The sequence below is a fragment of the Cuculus canorus genome, chromosome Z (assembly GCF_017976375.1).
Source record: "Cuculus canorus isolate bCucCan1 chromosome Z, bCucCan1.pri, whole genome shotgun sequence".
Taxonomy (NCBI): domain Eukaryota; kingdom Metazoa; phylum Chordata; class Aves; order Cuculiformes; family Cuculidae; genus Cuculus; species Cuculus canorus.
Genome location: NC_071441.1, coordinates 48850636 through 48866358, shown reverse-complemented (window position 1 = coordinate 48866358; position 15723 = coordinate 48850636).

Sequence of the window (15723 nt, the reverse complement as noted above, 5' to 3'; positions counted from 1 at the left end):
TTACTCTAGCAAGATGCAAACACATGTGGGTCAATATTTTCTAAAATATGTCATCATCAAGTGGTTAATGATAAACATCTTCTTTCTGTGTTATTTTTCATTTCAGGTTCTATAGGTTCTAGAAACCTCACTTCAATATGTAATGAACTGCTTGGCTGTTTAATCAAAGTCAGATCCTGCTATTAAGAAACACTCATCTTGATACTTGCCAGTGTACTCAGACCAAGAGGCTCTTCTTTGAATGTATCCTTCCCCACCAGCTCTCCCAAAACAGACTTACATGATCCAAACTTTGTTGTGCCACTGTTAACAAAGTCAATTAATATTAACTTTCAAATAAATGAGAATCAATAAAAATAATTCAAACTTATGCAAATATAACTACAGACAGAATTTGGCTGTGGCCTCTCTTCTTCTTTGTGAAATGATCTTTAAATAGGGAATGGTCCCTGAATTATTTCATTCATTTCCTCTATATAAATACAGAGCACAAACAACAGTGAGAATGAAACAGGAGTGCTGAGGTGAAAGAGGACATAGATGCTCAAGTGATGACATGATTATGCTGCAAGTCAGATTAATAAGATCCTTGCACAATGTTGCGGGTTGACCCCAGCCAGTAGCAAACCACAACGCAGGTACCTGCTCACTTTCTACTCTCATGGGAACAGGAAGAGAATCAGAAGGGCAAAAGTGAGAAAACTCATAGGTCAAGTTAGAGGCAGCTAAATAAGTGAATGAGAAAGGAAAAAGTGATAAAAAGGCAAACACTAAACACCTCTCACAAGCTGACTGATGCCCAGTCAGAAAATTATTTCCTTGGAAGATGAAATCCCTTTCATTTTCTGTTGCTGAATATGATGATGATGAATATGAATATGGCATAGAATATGGTCAATATGTAGAACCTGATTTGACCACCTCAGTTCAGATTTTGTTCACTCTCAGTCTAGTTGTGGAGGGAAGTTGTGCAGGAAAAGTGGGAAAAATACAAATCCTTGATGCTGTGCAAACACTGCTTATCTATAGCCAAAAGACTAATGTGTTATCTTCATGATTTGTCTTTATAAACCAGGGCCAAGTCACAGATCCAAAACACAGAACCATACATGATACTAAGAGGAGAAAAATCTCCATTCCAACCAGACACTTGATGTACCACTCATTAAGTTCACCACCTTTTCGGTTATTTCAACACAGATGGATGGCAACACCTTCCTGTCGACCTTAATGAGGTAAACTTCCTAGGCAACACCTAGGCACCTGATTCCATTTTTCAGGCCCTGTTCTATTTTCAGCACAGCTGTAACTGCCCTGTCAGGACCTGATGAGTTAAATATAGGGGTATGAAAGACTAATGCATGTTTTTATTACTGGAAAATGTATTTATGTAACTCCAACAAGAGAATGTATTTCCAACAGTGCTTGCACCTAATCCCTAATCTACCAGGTCACCATATTTTTCCGAGTCTAGTCCATGACACACACAGAGCATATTTCAAAAGTTTCAGTCAGTCTTTAAGTTTGTGATGTTACAGTTATCCTAAGGCAAGATCTCTTAAAGACTTCTTTTTTTGAAGAGTTTAATCTGGTCTCTAAGTATTTTGCTGACCTTTTGCCTCCAGCCCCACTTTGTTATTTCATATTGTCCACGTGCATGTGTACTGCACAACAGATGAACCTCTGTGTTCTGAAAATTTTCCTATGAGCTCTGTAGTGTCTCAGGAAAGTGGTATTTAAGATAGTGAATCAACAGGGAATCTTGGTATAGATATAGCAAAACAATTGGAAGAGTGAGTCAAGTGATAACACAGATAAAATTTTGACTAGAAATAAGAAAGTATATTTGTGATCTTACCTATCTTTAGAAACAGGCTACCTTGCTTTGGGACACTTGGCTATGGAGCTTTCTCTTCATGGTTTTTTTGGGAGACCTAAACAATAAAGAAAAAAAACCCCACAACATACTTTCTTTGCTCTTCTAAATTATGAAAAATATTGAAGGATGAGTTTGACAGTAAGTTTCCATCTTCCCTTACAGTTCCCTTCATTTCCTTCTTTCCAGCAATATTTCTGACACTTCTTTGAATGCAGGTGTGCGAACCAGGAGGCAAAGGGTTGCTGATAAGATACAAAACAATAAAGTAATAACTAAGCAAATATAGTTTAGATCAGATTAGTAACATTAGTGAAATTAGGAGGCTCACACCATGGCTTGATAAACAGTAAGGCTGGAGGGAGGGCGTGGCAAAGTGCAGATGGGTGTGGGGAGTAAGAAGAGGGAACAGTCCATCTTCCCTGACCCTTTTTCCACAATAGTCCACAGAGAGGTGATGCTTATTGTCAAACCCCAGAACAAGTATATTTTAGCCTGGCCTTGCCAGTGATCTTCTCAAAGCACTAAGGAATTATTAATTATGCTGTTCAAGAGCACAGTTTTGGCCTTCCACAAAAAAACACTTTCACTATAGATTTTTCCATCTCGATTTTCTTAGACTATCTAATGTAAAAACTCATGCAGGAAAAGAAATGTCATTTAGAGAATATTCTCATTTGTTGCCTTCCTATAGAAGTGCTGATAATTCTACCTCCCCTCCAGCTGGTCATCCTTGAACCGTTCTACAGTGATTTTACCATTAATAAATACACAAACATAATTAAAATTCGGCATTCTTTCCGTCATAAGAAAAAAGAAGTTTCATTGCCAGAAAACATGACATAAACTTTGGGGAATCAGTGGGGATATTCTAAGGCCTTTGTGCACTATTAACTGTGTGTTTTAAGGGACAAAGAAGTTAAGAAAATCAACAACCTGACATAAGGAGCCATCAAGAACTAAGAACTTTGAAATTCAAAATACCAAATCAGAAAGTTATTTAATACAACTCTAATTAGATTTCAAATGATTTCTTGCACTTCTCTTGAGTGACTGCACAGTTGGTCCTTCAGTTGACACTTTAACAACCTGGCATATTCCCCACAGCAATGGATATATACAAAATTAGTTAAAGATCAACTTGATCATTTTTTGGAAAACTGGTATGTTAAAGATCTAAGATATACTCCTCAAAATATTTTAACATTTTATTTCCTTTATAACTTACGACACTCATTTCATAACTCTCAGTTACCATTATCTGTGCAGAAAAAAAGTACTAGATAAGCATTTTTAAAGTATGTTAGCTGACATGGAGACCCAGCTTTCTTTTTTAAACAAAGTAGCTTCAGAATTTGTATACTGTAGACACAAGGGAAAGTCTTAGGGGGAGTTTAATCCTCAAATTATTTCAGAGAATAAATGTAAAATATTGAAATATTTGTCAGTAGATAAAATCTTTCTAAACCAATGTTAAAAAGTAAAACACATTTTACTTTTCAGACAGTAGGAAATTTTTCTCATTGTTTTAAAGAGACCCTGGTCAACATATAGATTTCAAAACAGATAAATGAACAAAGTCCCTGAAATAAATTTTAATTTATGGCATGCAAATACATTTGGACATTCATGGAATAAAAAAGGCTAAAATCAGTTTTGTTTAGGCCAATAATATATGTATTCTCACTATCAATAGGCATCTAATTTAGTTGCCTAATTTAGAGACCAAAGCTCTATATAGCTAAAGGAAAAAACACTCCTCTTATTTCTAGAGGTTCTGATGAGCTGCATTCAGAGAACTTTCTGTGGAATGAGTTTGCTCCTCATTCTAGTTTCTGATGCTTTCATATATAAGAGAAAAGACTTTCTAAAGGTAATTCTGCCCCTCTACTCCACTCTTTTGAGACACACCTCAGAGTACTGCCTCCAGCTCTGGAGTTCTCAGCGCAGGAAAGTCATTGCCCTGTCTGAGCAGCTCCAGAGGAGGACCACAAAAATGATCAAAGCAATGGAACAACTCTTCTATAAAGAAAGGCTGAGAGAGTTGGGGTTACTCAGCCTGCAGAACAGAAGGCTCTGTAAAAAACTTTTTATGGCCTTTCAACACAGAAGAAGGACCTACAAGAATGGTGGGAACAAACTTTTTAGCAGGACCTCTTGTGACAGGACAAGGAGTAATGGTTTTAAATGAAAAGAGGGTAGATTCCTTCTAGACGTAAGGAAGAAATGTTTTACAATGACCTTTAGTCTTTCTGTATCCCTTCCAACCCAATGACTCTAATTCTAATCATAGGTTCCTTTGTGCTCAGTAGTTCTTGGAGACTGAAATAAGAACTATTGGGTCTCATAAATAGTTTAGATCATCTATTCTATTCTGTTCTGTTCCATGCAGAATAATATTTATAAAAGATAAGAAACATCTTTTTTTGTTTGCTTGTTTTCCTAATACACAGAAGGTCTGTTTCTGAACAACCAGCAAAGTTTTCAGGATACACGACTTTAGCTTGCAAACTCTAATATTTATAAATAATGTAGCATAATCCAAAGACATCAGTAGGTTTTGCTCATGCAAGTAAAAGTACTGACAAGGGTATATTAGCCTTCTGTTTATAATTATTCACAAGACTGTGATTTTCTTGGATAAAATTTCTTAAATTTCTATGAATAAAATATATCTGCATGCTCTTTTACATTAAAAAGCAACTAGAGTACATAAAAATCAATACAGTTCTAGCAATTTGTTCTCCGTGAAAGAATACTTAGATGTCAAATGCTTTCTTATCTGCTGAAATACATTTATTATATAATTTACCAAAGAAAAAATAGCACTTACACTTCATAAAAGCTGTGTAAACAGGATGATATAGGAAGAAAAGACCTTGAAATTGAATGATATATTAACATGTGATACTTAACTTCTTACCTTGAATCCATTATTGGTGCAAAAGAAGATTATGCTATTGTCACAGAGAAGAAAAATCAAAGGGCTTGCTTTGATTGAAAGCTCTATGTAATTACCTCCTTTCTAATTAATATTGGGCATCTTGATTCTGAATCTTAACCCAAATGTTCCAACGTTTCTCAAATTTTCATTGGAAGTTGCTCAGAGATGTATCAATATATTTTACCATCAGATGCCCTTAAAATTTTTCGCCTTGGCAGGTTTTTTGAAGCCTTCATAGGAGTACCAATATGCATAGATATGTGCAAATATCATTCATGTCCCCTAACCTTGATATTTTACAGCTGATAAATATTAACCACCTTTTTCCCCCAACGTAAGGAGCTGTTTCAGTAAGAAAATAGTTGTTCTCAAACTGCTGCATAATTAAGCTGTACTTTCTCTACAGAACTGCCCTCTCAACTTCTGCTGCTCTGTATTATCTGCCACTGCCAAGGATTAAAAGATGAGTAAAAAGTAAAGCATGCATTTAAGCTTCAGATGAAAATTTCTACAAGCAAAGGAGATAGTTTAATGTACATTGGTTCTTCAGGAAGAAGCCAGGGTCTTAACGAGAGGGCAAAGAACAACTTCAATAACATGCTGAAAATTGCCTGAAAACTGCATTTAAGCCTGAACTTCCTCAAAATCTGAGAGTTTAATGAGGATAATGAGAAAATCATAGGAAAGTGGGCAAAACTTGAGTACAATATTCTGAAGCCCTTTCCATATAGTATTTGTATTAAGATGTAAGAAAACTGTCTACTTAGAAATATATAGTTTATATTGAAGTCTGAAATTTATCCCTCAAAACTGATTTTCCATCTTCGTTATTCGTCACATGTGTGAACGAAACATTTTTGTATAGCACAGTCTAAACCCAGTCAAAAGTTAAAAAAGTTAAGTTTTCATACAGAAAAAATTCAACTACTTGTAAAAAAATAAATAAGTAAATAAAAATCAGAAGCAAGAGAAACAGATAGACCTTGCAGACAAATCAGTATTTCAGGAGCCGGTTTAAGTTGAGTCCTAGGTCCTTTCCTAAAAAAAGATTAATGAGAAAAATAGAAAGTGTTTATCATCTGAAATGAAGGAATCATACTGGTGACAACATCCAGGAATTAGTTTGGACAATATTATATCTAGATTTGATTGCCTTAGAAGTGTGATGGAACTTAGGTGGGATTTTAAAAGTTGACACATCTCATGTACAAATCTTAGGGATATAACATGCATTTCTTTTTCTTCTTCTTCACCCAAAGCTGCCAAAGAGCTTTTGTTTTGAACTTTTGTCTTTCTCTATATACCATTCTTCTTCCCAGCCTATGCTCAGTGCATTAAATAAGGAAACTTACCTCTTCATTTTAAGTACATAAATATCAAAAACTCTAAGAAAAAAATACTCTCTAGAAGTCACTGTTTACTAACATAGTCTTACAGTGAGACCATGAATGAGCACTGAAGTAAACATGAAAAGTGACCCATTTGTTCCTGACTTGTATTAATAGATTACCACCTTCTACCTCATTTTGTTAATTCCACCCTGTCCTCATGTTCTTCTATGCACTGCTGAACAGTTTTCTTGTCCATCCTCTGACTTGGCTTTGTAAAGTGACTCCGGCTTAACTTGTGAAAACTAAATGATTTCATTTTTGTCCAAGTACTGTTTTGCAGAATCATATTAAAGGACAAACTGATGAATAATCAAGTAAAAATGAGACTGGCCTTTGAACTCTGAATCCAGACCCTACTCAGGTGAAAGCTTGTTTCAAACCACAATGAAATGTAAGGATGTCAAATTTACTTAAAATCCTCAACACAGCTTTCAAAAGTAGAATCATTTTGTTTCCATAAAAACATACAAACAAGATAATTTTTTAGGAATTCTTGTCACAACAAATATATTCTGTGAAAATGACATTTGGAATTTAATTTACATTACTGCCTTTCAGGGATAGTAAGATTAGAAATTTATCCACAGTGAAGTTAACCTTTTCATAAGATTCTGATTTGAAACTGCAGTGAACTCTTTTTGATTAGCAAACCTATAATCCTTTAATATGTAACTCAGAATTTTGTTACAGTTTGTGGCTTTGACTATGTTCTACCTAGCTGTGTCATTCTTCTACACAAAGATTTTTGTGACTGAGAAGATGCTCAAGATAACACAAAATGCTGCAAAAGCTTCCTTCCCCCAGCACTTTTCTTTTTATTTTTAGGGAAAAGATTTGTATCTACATATAGTGGATTTAAAAAAAAATAAAGTTTAACACTTTTCAGTCTTCACAGCAGAGAAATCATGATTAAACTCAAATAGAAAAATTCAGGACTGTAAAAAACCTGTTGGTTAATGTTGTTCTTAGAAGTTATATAATAATATTATATGTAGAATTACAGGGATGTATTTGTAACTTCATACATAATAAAGTGTGTTTTGCACATATGGGTCTTACATATGACATTTGTAATTGAAAATTCCTTAGCAAAAATATAAGGCATCAATTCTAATTAATTGTGTAATTTCCCTAGTGTTGGGCATTTAGAAGATAGAAAAATCAGATAAGTGAACAATCATGGATTTACTACTGCTAGCTCCAGGGTTTTTTTCAAATCTTAAGCAAGACATGCTATGGTTTTGTGGAGTTTTCACTGGAAAGTAATATAAAGTTACCTCAAACTTGAAAGTTTTTAAAAATTTAAGAATGATAACTTTCTTCCGCATAATAATAACAATTGCATACAACAAATGAGGCCAAGTTCTAAACCAACATAAACAGGCTCAACTCTGTTAGAGCAGTTTTTACCTACTATACATCTCTATTTATCCCATTAATGCTACTGCGATGCTTGGAAGTGGATCAGTTTACAAGAATTGAACAAAAGAAAGTCATGACCTTACATCTAACTCACTGCTTGTTAATGATGTTTCCTTGATCCTAACTGGAAACTGGCAAACATCATTCTAAAAAGACTGGGTTTCCCCATATAGCTCTGATGCAAAGTACTGAAAACCACAAAAGCTAAAAGAGAGAGATTTTTTGGCAAATAATATTTCCACAAAGGCCAGCTGAATCACCAATACACAATCACTGTAATTCTGAGACATCTGCTTGGCTCAGCAGTTTTAATATACAGATCAATTTTACATTACCTCCTTCTGGCTCTTAGTGCCTGTGAGTGCTCATAAAGGAAGGTCATAAAACATTTATAGGCCTAAGAATGTAAATTGTACCAAAAAGTGAATCCTCAATCTGTGAACAGGCCCTTGAAAGAGATTTTTCTGAGCAATCTGCAGTAAGCATTTGCTCTCTCTCAAACTTCATGAAATTTTTATCTTCGTTTGCTTTACAGAGTTTACCTTTTGATTAGTATTTGGGATTGTAATATATAATGCTAAATGCCACATACACTAAATATGCAATAAGATTTACTGTTTATTATTAATCTCCCATGTACAAAAAAGTGAGGGGAAATAGATAATATTTCAATTCAGCTCTAGGTGATAAGGACAACTGATAACTCAAGACAAATAGAAAGCTCACATTAACAAAGGAGTGCATAGTAGCACTTTGTAACAGAAGGACTAGTTTCTTTCTGATAAAATATGAATAGAAGGATAGTTTATTTAGTTCTACTTCATAAGACTTTCTTGTGTGAGAACGTTCATATTGTCTTCCAAATCAAGTAATCTTTTCAGTTAAGCATGTTATTGTCATTGAGCTCCTAATTAAGCAATCCATTTTGAGGCTTTGTCTGCCTAGACACCAAAGTCTTTGTCTGTGAGCTCCCTCAGTACCTTTGGGTGGATCCCATCCAGCCACGTAGATTTCTGTGTGTCTAAGTGGTTGGTAGGTTGCTAACCATTTATTCTTGCCCTATGGGTGCTTCATTCTGCTCCTCACCCCTGTCTTTCAGCTCAGTAGGCTGGGTACCTTGAGAACAATTGGTCTTATTATTAAAAACTGAGGTAAAGAAGGTATAAAGTACTTCAGTATTTTCCTCATCCTTATCCTTTATCATGATGTTTCTCCCCACATCCAATACAGGATGGGGATTCTCCTTAGCCCATTTTTTTTACTTATGTATTTATAGAAACATTTTTTATTGCCTTTTAGCAAAGGGACGACTAGGCCAGGTAGAGACAAGCATGCCTTCTGGCAATAGCTAATAAGTATGAAAATTGTCACTAAATCACTGCTGAAGTTATTCCTTTAAAATCTAGAACCAAACAGAAAATATACCATGAAATAATTACATAATCCCAATGTTTAGCCATAACGATCCAACATTATGTGGTGGGAAGAAATTATGATATAATTCTGTTGGGAAGAATCTATGAAATAAGGTAGGAAAATAAGTCAGTACTGGTGACAAATGGAATCAGGAGATTATGCAGTATACATCTTTACTCATGGCAAAGAACAGATATATAGCTACGCAGTCTGACAACTGAGTACCATGTGCTGCTTGACCCTTGCTTTGTCCTCCTCTCTCAAAAAAGTTGTAAAACTGATATTAATTCAAAACTAAGAAAGTGCTAGTCTTCAGTCTGGTAAGAAACAAATGATTAAATAGCAGAAGGTAGTCTTGTATATGTACACATGTTGGGAAAGTGATTTTCAAAAGGATGCAGTGTTATGGCATTCCAGAATAGTGGAGTTGTGGAAAGGACCTTTTGAGATTTTCTTCTACAGCACGTATGTTGTTTTTCATACACCGAATTGGAGTTTCAACTTCAACTTCTTTCTACATCTAAGCTGTTACCTAAGCTGTTCTATTCCTGCTCAAGAATAGCATTCCCATAATCAAGAGCACGAGACTCAGGAGAAAAAGAGTCAGCAATATGCAATTCAGCTAGAGTGACATTTATTAAGCTCAGAAGGTCTCATCCGAAGATCAGTGAATGTCATATGCCGATTTAACAATATTTATTTCCTACACACTTTGTAGATTTAAATGGCATTTATAGGTCTTACCTTCCTATGATAATGAAAATTGAATTCTAATATCCACAATTACAATTCCTGGTGTTTGCTACAGTCACTCAATAAAATTCAGGAACTTTAATCACTTGAGTCTGACCTTAAAAATGACAGATTAAACTTTTAACATCTAGGCGGGGCAGATACTGGAAAACGTATGTAAATGCAAAAAAATGTAGGAGTCATAAAATGCAATTTCTCATCCTACCAATACTAACGATTTTTGTTTTCTTTCAAATTTGGAAGTCATTTAATCTTATCTGAATAATGGGAATAACAGCTATTTGACAGGGTGTTCAATCACAGATTCTATTCTTGGATCTCTGGGGACACAAGGTAGCAATTACACACCTTTCTTCCTCCATCACCTGCTGTCTGTTGTGTCAGTTACTATCTCCAGCTCAGCTCCGTGCCTCTCTCATCCCAATCCTGGTTCTCACTTTCACTCAGTGCTACACTGTAATTTCATTCTTTCCCTGTCACTGAGCTTTTCACCTCAGTATCTGCACTTGCAAAGCTCTTTCCAAGGGCTCATCAGTTATTTGCCTTCCTTCATCCTGGTATCCTTTACAGGAACTCTGACAACAGGAGTCTGGAAAGTAGAGAGAAGATCATTTGACTGATCTCTGCTTCAGTACCTTTGACTGCTCCAGTCACTTGCTGCAAGAAGAAAACATAACAAAAGTTTTACTCAGACCTAAAAGCCTGAGGCTGAAGTGTGTACAGAACAGATCATCTTTCACAAAGTTGAGTGGAGTGCTGTAAAATTAAAGGCTTCATGAATCAAACAGGAATTCATAGATTTTTTCATTTTTTCCTACAGTATGGAGTTTGGCCAAATTACAATGACATGAAGGATTTTCAGGCAGAGAAAAACATAAAAATTAAAAAAAAAAAAAAAAACTGTCCACCTATCAGACCAATGCAATATCCTTGACAGCTTTCAAGACTCTTGCCAGACAGGGCAAAGAATTTCTTAGCAAAAGAATTTATTTTTTATATTATTTTTATGGAAAATTACAGTATTTTCCTGTGTCTACACAAATATATTCATGTATCCAACATTACGACCTAAATTTTGCCTCAGAGAAGAACATCAACTAAATCAAATATTTGCTAAGTTACACAAAACTTAAAAAAGATAGTTCAAAGGTTAAGTACGTCATAAAATGTAATGTTAATATCTGAACATCCCGTAACAATGCTGGGTCATACTCCACAGATCATAACTTCCATTAATAATTTCATTACTAAAACATGAAGTCTTTCTGAGAGCACAATGAGAATAGAGAGATAAAAGTCTGGAACTATCATAATAGTTTTTGAAGAAATATCTGGAGCAAGTTAAATGAGTAAAGTTTGCACACTTCTTCATTCTGATCTTGGAGACCAGAGTCTATATTACAAAAAGTTTATTCCCTTCTCATTAATAGTGGTACTCTCTACAAGAGTTGATTTTGGTCCACCACAGCAAGTCATTCAGACCGTGTCCTCATGTCTTTATGCTAAAACTACAGATCATCTAAAACATTCACTGTTATAACTAATCTCTACAATAAACTTTGATAGATTGTTCCACCTCTAAGTGCATCCCCTGCTTGTTCTTCATGGAGACGTATAGAATTTTTTTCTCCACCTCCAAATTTTTTTCCATGCTGTGTCAAAAAATAGCCAGTGGAAGCATAGCTATGAATGCTTATAACAAACTGAACCAGAACATCATATTTCAGTGCTTTGTGATGAATTATGAAGTGCCTATACCTCTCAGGATGAGGACAGAATCTCTTGGAAAGGTTGTATGAAGTCCAGATATGTGACAATTTTAGTTCCAGGCATTTTGCTCCAAGAAAATCAAGAATGATAATTTGAAGTAGTCTGTTAAGGATTGCTTTGGTCACAGCAAGTCTTATACTAGTCTTTCTGCATTCTTGGTGCTATATATTCTAGCCAGGAGGGAGCTGGAATATTATGTATTTGTATCCTTTGTATCAAGAAGCATCTTCCATGGGATTAAGGTTAAAATGAAAGCACAAACCTAGGAACAGCAGCTATTTTAATTTAATTTCAATTGCATTTTAATATTAATAAATAAATTAATATTAAATAATTAAATTAATATTAATTTTATTTTATTTTTATTTTAATTTCTGAATTGAACTTCCCAAAATCTTTGGCAACTTAACAGGTATTGTCTATTGGTTAATCTACTGCTACACGGTCATTAAGAGCTATTTCTTCAGTTGCTCCAGTGGAATTCATAATACCACTGTAATTCATACATGGAATTTCAGCACAACGTGTGATCCAAAGAAAGATGTGTTATGTTAGCATGCAGCCACCGGTATTATTTATAGAAATAACTTTTGGCTCTGACTTTGAAGAGGGTACCCAAAATCTTTGGTAGTTCAGTAGACAAAAAAAGGTAGAGGGAATGAATGATGACTCATTAAGCCATTATTTCAATAATTTGAACAAGCTGAGAGCAATTATATTGTGACAGAAAGTTGAGGAACGGAAGTAAAGCCAACTATTTTCTGAATTAGACTTCAATGCACTGTTCAGGATTATACCTCGTAAGCATGCCATATTTTCATACATAATGAGTTTCACACTGCATTCCTCACATTTCATAGCAAGTCTTGTCAGCTTATTAGAACAGCTGCAGAATGATACCTGAACATGTTAAGTCTGTGTGGCAGGTCTGGATATATGAGGTCCAACACACAAAAAAAACTAGACTAACCCTATAGATCAGGAACAAAGAGTTAGGGGGGGAAAGACAAAGAGAGGGTTATAGAACATGTTCTAACTTGTCACGGTGAGATGAGACTCAACTCAGTTGCTTCACACAGTACAAGTGACCCTGTTCAAATATAGATGTTTTCTTACCCTCGGTAAGAAAATGTTGGTGTGCATCAAACCACAATGCTTTGTTGTGAAGCAGTTTTTAAGTAATAACAATATCATAGTGCTTGAGCACACACCTTGTTTGCCAGAACCGGCTCTCGCTTCCCAAAGATCAAGTCAGTGCTCAAAGGAATCCATTTGGAGTTAGTAGAAGATCTGAAAGCAAAACCTGGGGAGATCCTTAGCCTCTTAGAAAATGAACTGCAGAATCGCACTGAATGTCAGCAGCATCATGTACAGCTGTTTGTTGACTCATAAAGGAATTATTTTTATCATAGCTGATTTTCTTAATTTGTCAAATAAAAGAAGTTAAAGGCCCAGTCTTAGGTTTTTTTGTCAGACAGTATGTCAGTAAATTAAATTTGGAGTATTAGTTCTGTCACTTTATCATTTTTCAGTGACTGTTTTACTTTGCAATTGCATTGTTTCTTTTTTTGGTTTGGATTTTGGGTTATTTTGCGTTCCGATAACTTTGCAGTTTAAAATATTTTAAGCCGTTTTTGAAATTTATCATACATTAACTTGATTGATATTGCTTATAGTGAGAAAACTACCTTTAAATGTATGAGATATTCTTTTCATTCACATGCTAGTGGTACCAAACTGTTATGATTTATCTCTTTGTTCTGGGTATCCATTTCTACTCAATCTCCTTCCACAGAAAACATAGTCCTATCTTACTGAAATTCTGTTTCACTGAGAGTGTTAACAGTTGAAATAGATAATTGCAGCTCTACGTTGTAAGATCTACGCTGTTTGTTAGAAATTGAAAATGGACATTTTCAGAAATTTGCTAATGCAGATATACGAAACTGAATTTTCTTCCTCTTTTGTTGTGTGCTGTAGCATCAGATACACAGGCATAGAATAAAGAAATCGGCTGCTTTTATTGTCAATGTTTCTTATGAGAACTGAGCAGAGTGAAAGAAATTGAAGAGCTTAATTTGAATAAAAACAAATTAAGAAGGCTTCTTTGTAAGGACTTACAAAAAGACTAGGAATCCCAGAAGAAGAAGCCATCAGAAGGAATGGACAACACCTGAAAACTGGAAAAAACAGGCATGGGGAATAAGAAAGATCAGATCTTACTTCTATTTCCATTAAAAAAATAAAAAGGGGGGAGGATTTAGGCAGAAGTGATTGTATCTTATTTTCTGCACTCTCGTGATCCCAGACCCATGTTAATCACTACAGCTGTACTATAGTGACAAATTTGGGATTAATTGAGAATAATGGAGAAACAGTAGCAAAAGCCAATTAAAAATACCCCACTTCCAGTATATCGCATTCACTCTGCACTTTAAATGGTGTGTTAAACTTTGCTTTGTTTGTGATCTGACCTAACCCATGCTCCCTACCATCTAACGCACCCCTGTTGAGAAGCAAACAATAGTTACATATCTGTACATTAATAAAAATGGATTCAATAAAGTGGGATGCATTTCAAAATATTATGAGGGAAGCACATACTCTACACTGGATTAAGAAAAAGTCTTTGGTTTACAGGCTGACACTAAGTATTCTGGTGAGGTGGTGGGCTTTCTCCATGCCACTGACTCTAGCCTCACCTTGTCGATGAATGCCAATGTCAAAAACCCGTCAACAATTTTCTTGTGGTCACCTAAGCAGTAACAGAGAAGGAGAGAAAAACAGAGGTGACAAAGGGAATGCAATTATTACACAAATTCAAACTATCATGTCAAAGCATTTTATTGAAACTATGAACACTATCATCCACTTTACCGTGATTTATGATCTTCTCATTTCATATTTGACTAGCAGAAATTCCGAAACCATCTACATGAGCTATCAAGACGTTACACAGATAACTAGTTGAGAAACCTTTTCATTTTTTTATTTTTGTTGATAGCTATACATGTTCAACAGACAAATGAACATGAGCTGTCTACAAAACATAGTGACCACAGTAAGAATAACATTTAAGGTGTGCTCCTTGTACTGTCATGAAAAGTGATTCTGTATCTGAAAAGGAAACTGAAAAAATACAATTTTCTCAAAAGGATAGGAACAGTAGGTCAATTTAAAAGCAATAATAAAGGAAATTATTCATGTGAGGTTTGCTGATTTTTAATAGGCTTGGGTAACTGATAAATTTTCTTTAACATGTAGGGGAAAATACACTGAGTTTGACACTATGTTGAGAAGACCTCCCCATTGCTTTCAACACTTATTCCACACCCACCAGATAAAAACTTGTTTAAAAGACAAACTCCACTGTCCTGCAACAATAAACTATGATTGAAAGGCAGATGACTGCCTGTTGCAGTTTAACTCATCAGCCAGCAACAAAGGACCCCACAGGGTTCTGTCATGAAATAAAGAACTGCATAGCATCATAGTTTATCCCCAAGCAGGCAACAAAAAAAAAAAACAGGGCAGCCACTTGCTCACCTCTGTCCCCAACCCCACATCCCTCCCCTTAGAGTGAGATGGGGAGGGGAAGCAAAAAGAAATATAAAATTCATGAATTTTGAGATAAAAACAGTTTAATAGAGCAGAAGAGGAAACACAACAGTAGTAATATCAGTAAAGCAATATACAAAACAGATGACACAATGCAAATCACTCACTGCCTGGGAAATGATGGCTGGGCATGCTACTGATCTGGAGTCCTCAGTCATGCTCTGTAGCTTAGCACCCAGGCTGCATGAAGCCCCATCTTGGAAAAAAAAAACCAAAATCGCTAACTGCTGCAAGCTGCCAACTCCCTGTGAATCCCAACCTCCATCTAGATATTCCCCTTATATATCCTGAACATGACATCATGGAATCGAATATCCCCTTGGCCAATTTGGATCAGCTACCCAAGCTGTGTTCTTTCCAATCTTCCTGTGAAAATTACCTCTCTCCTGCCAAGACCAGGAAATCAGCGGTTCCCCAGAAGGAATCAGGACACTGACACTGTTTTGTATAAATAGACCTATACACGCAACACTGTTTGCAGCAAGAAAGTGAAAGGAGAGAAACTACTAGCGTCTTTGTGCCTCTTGTTTCTC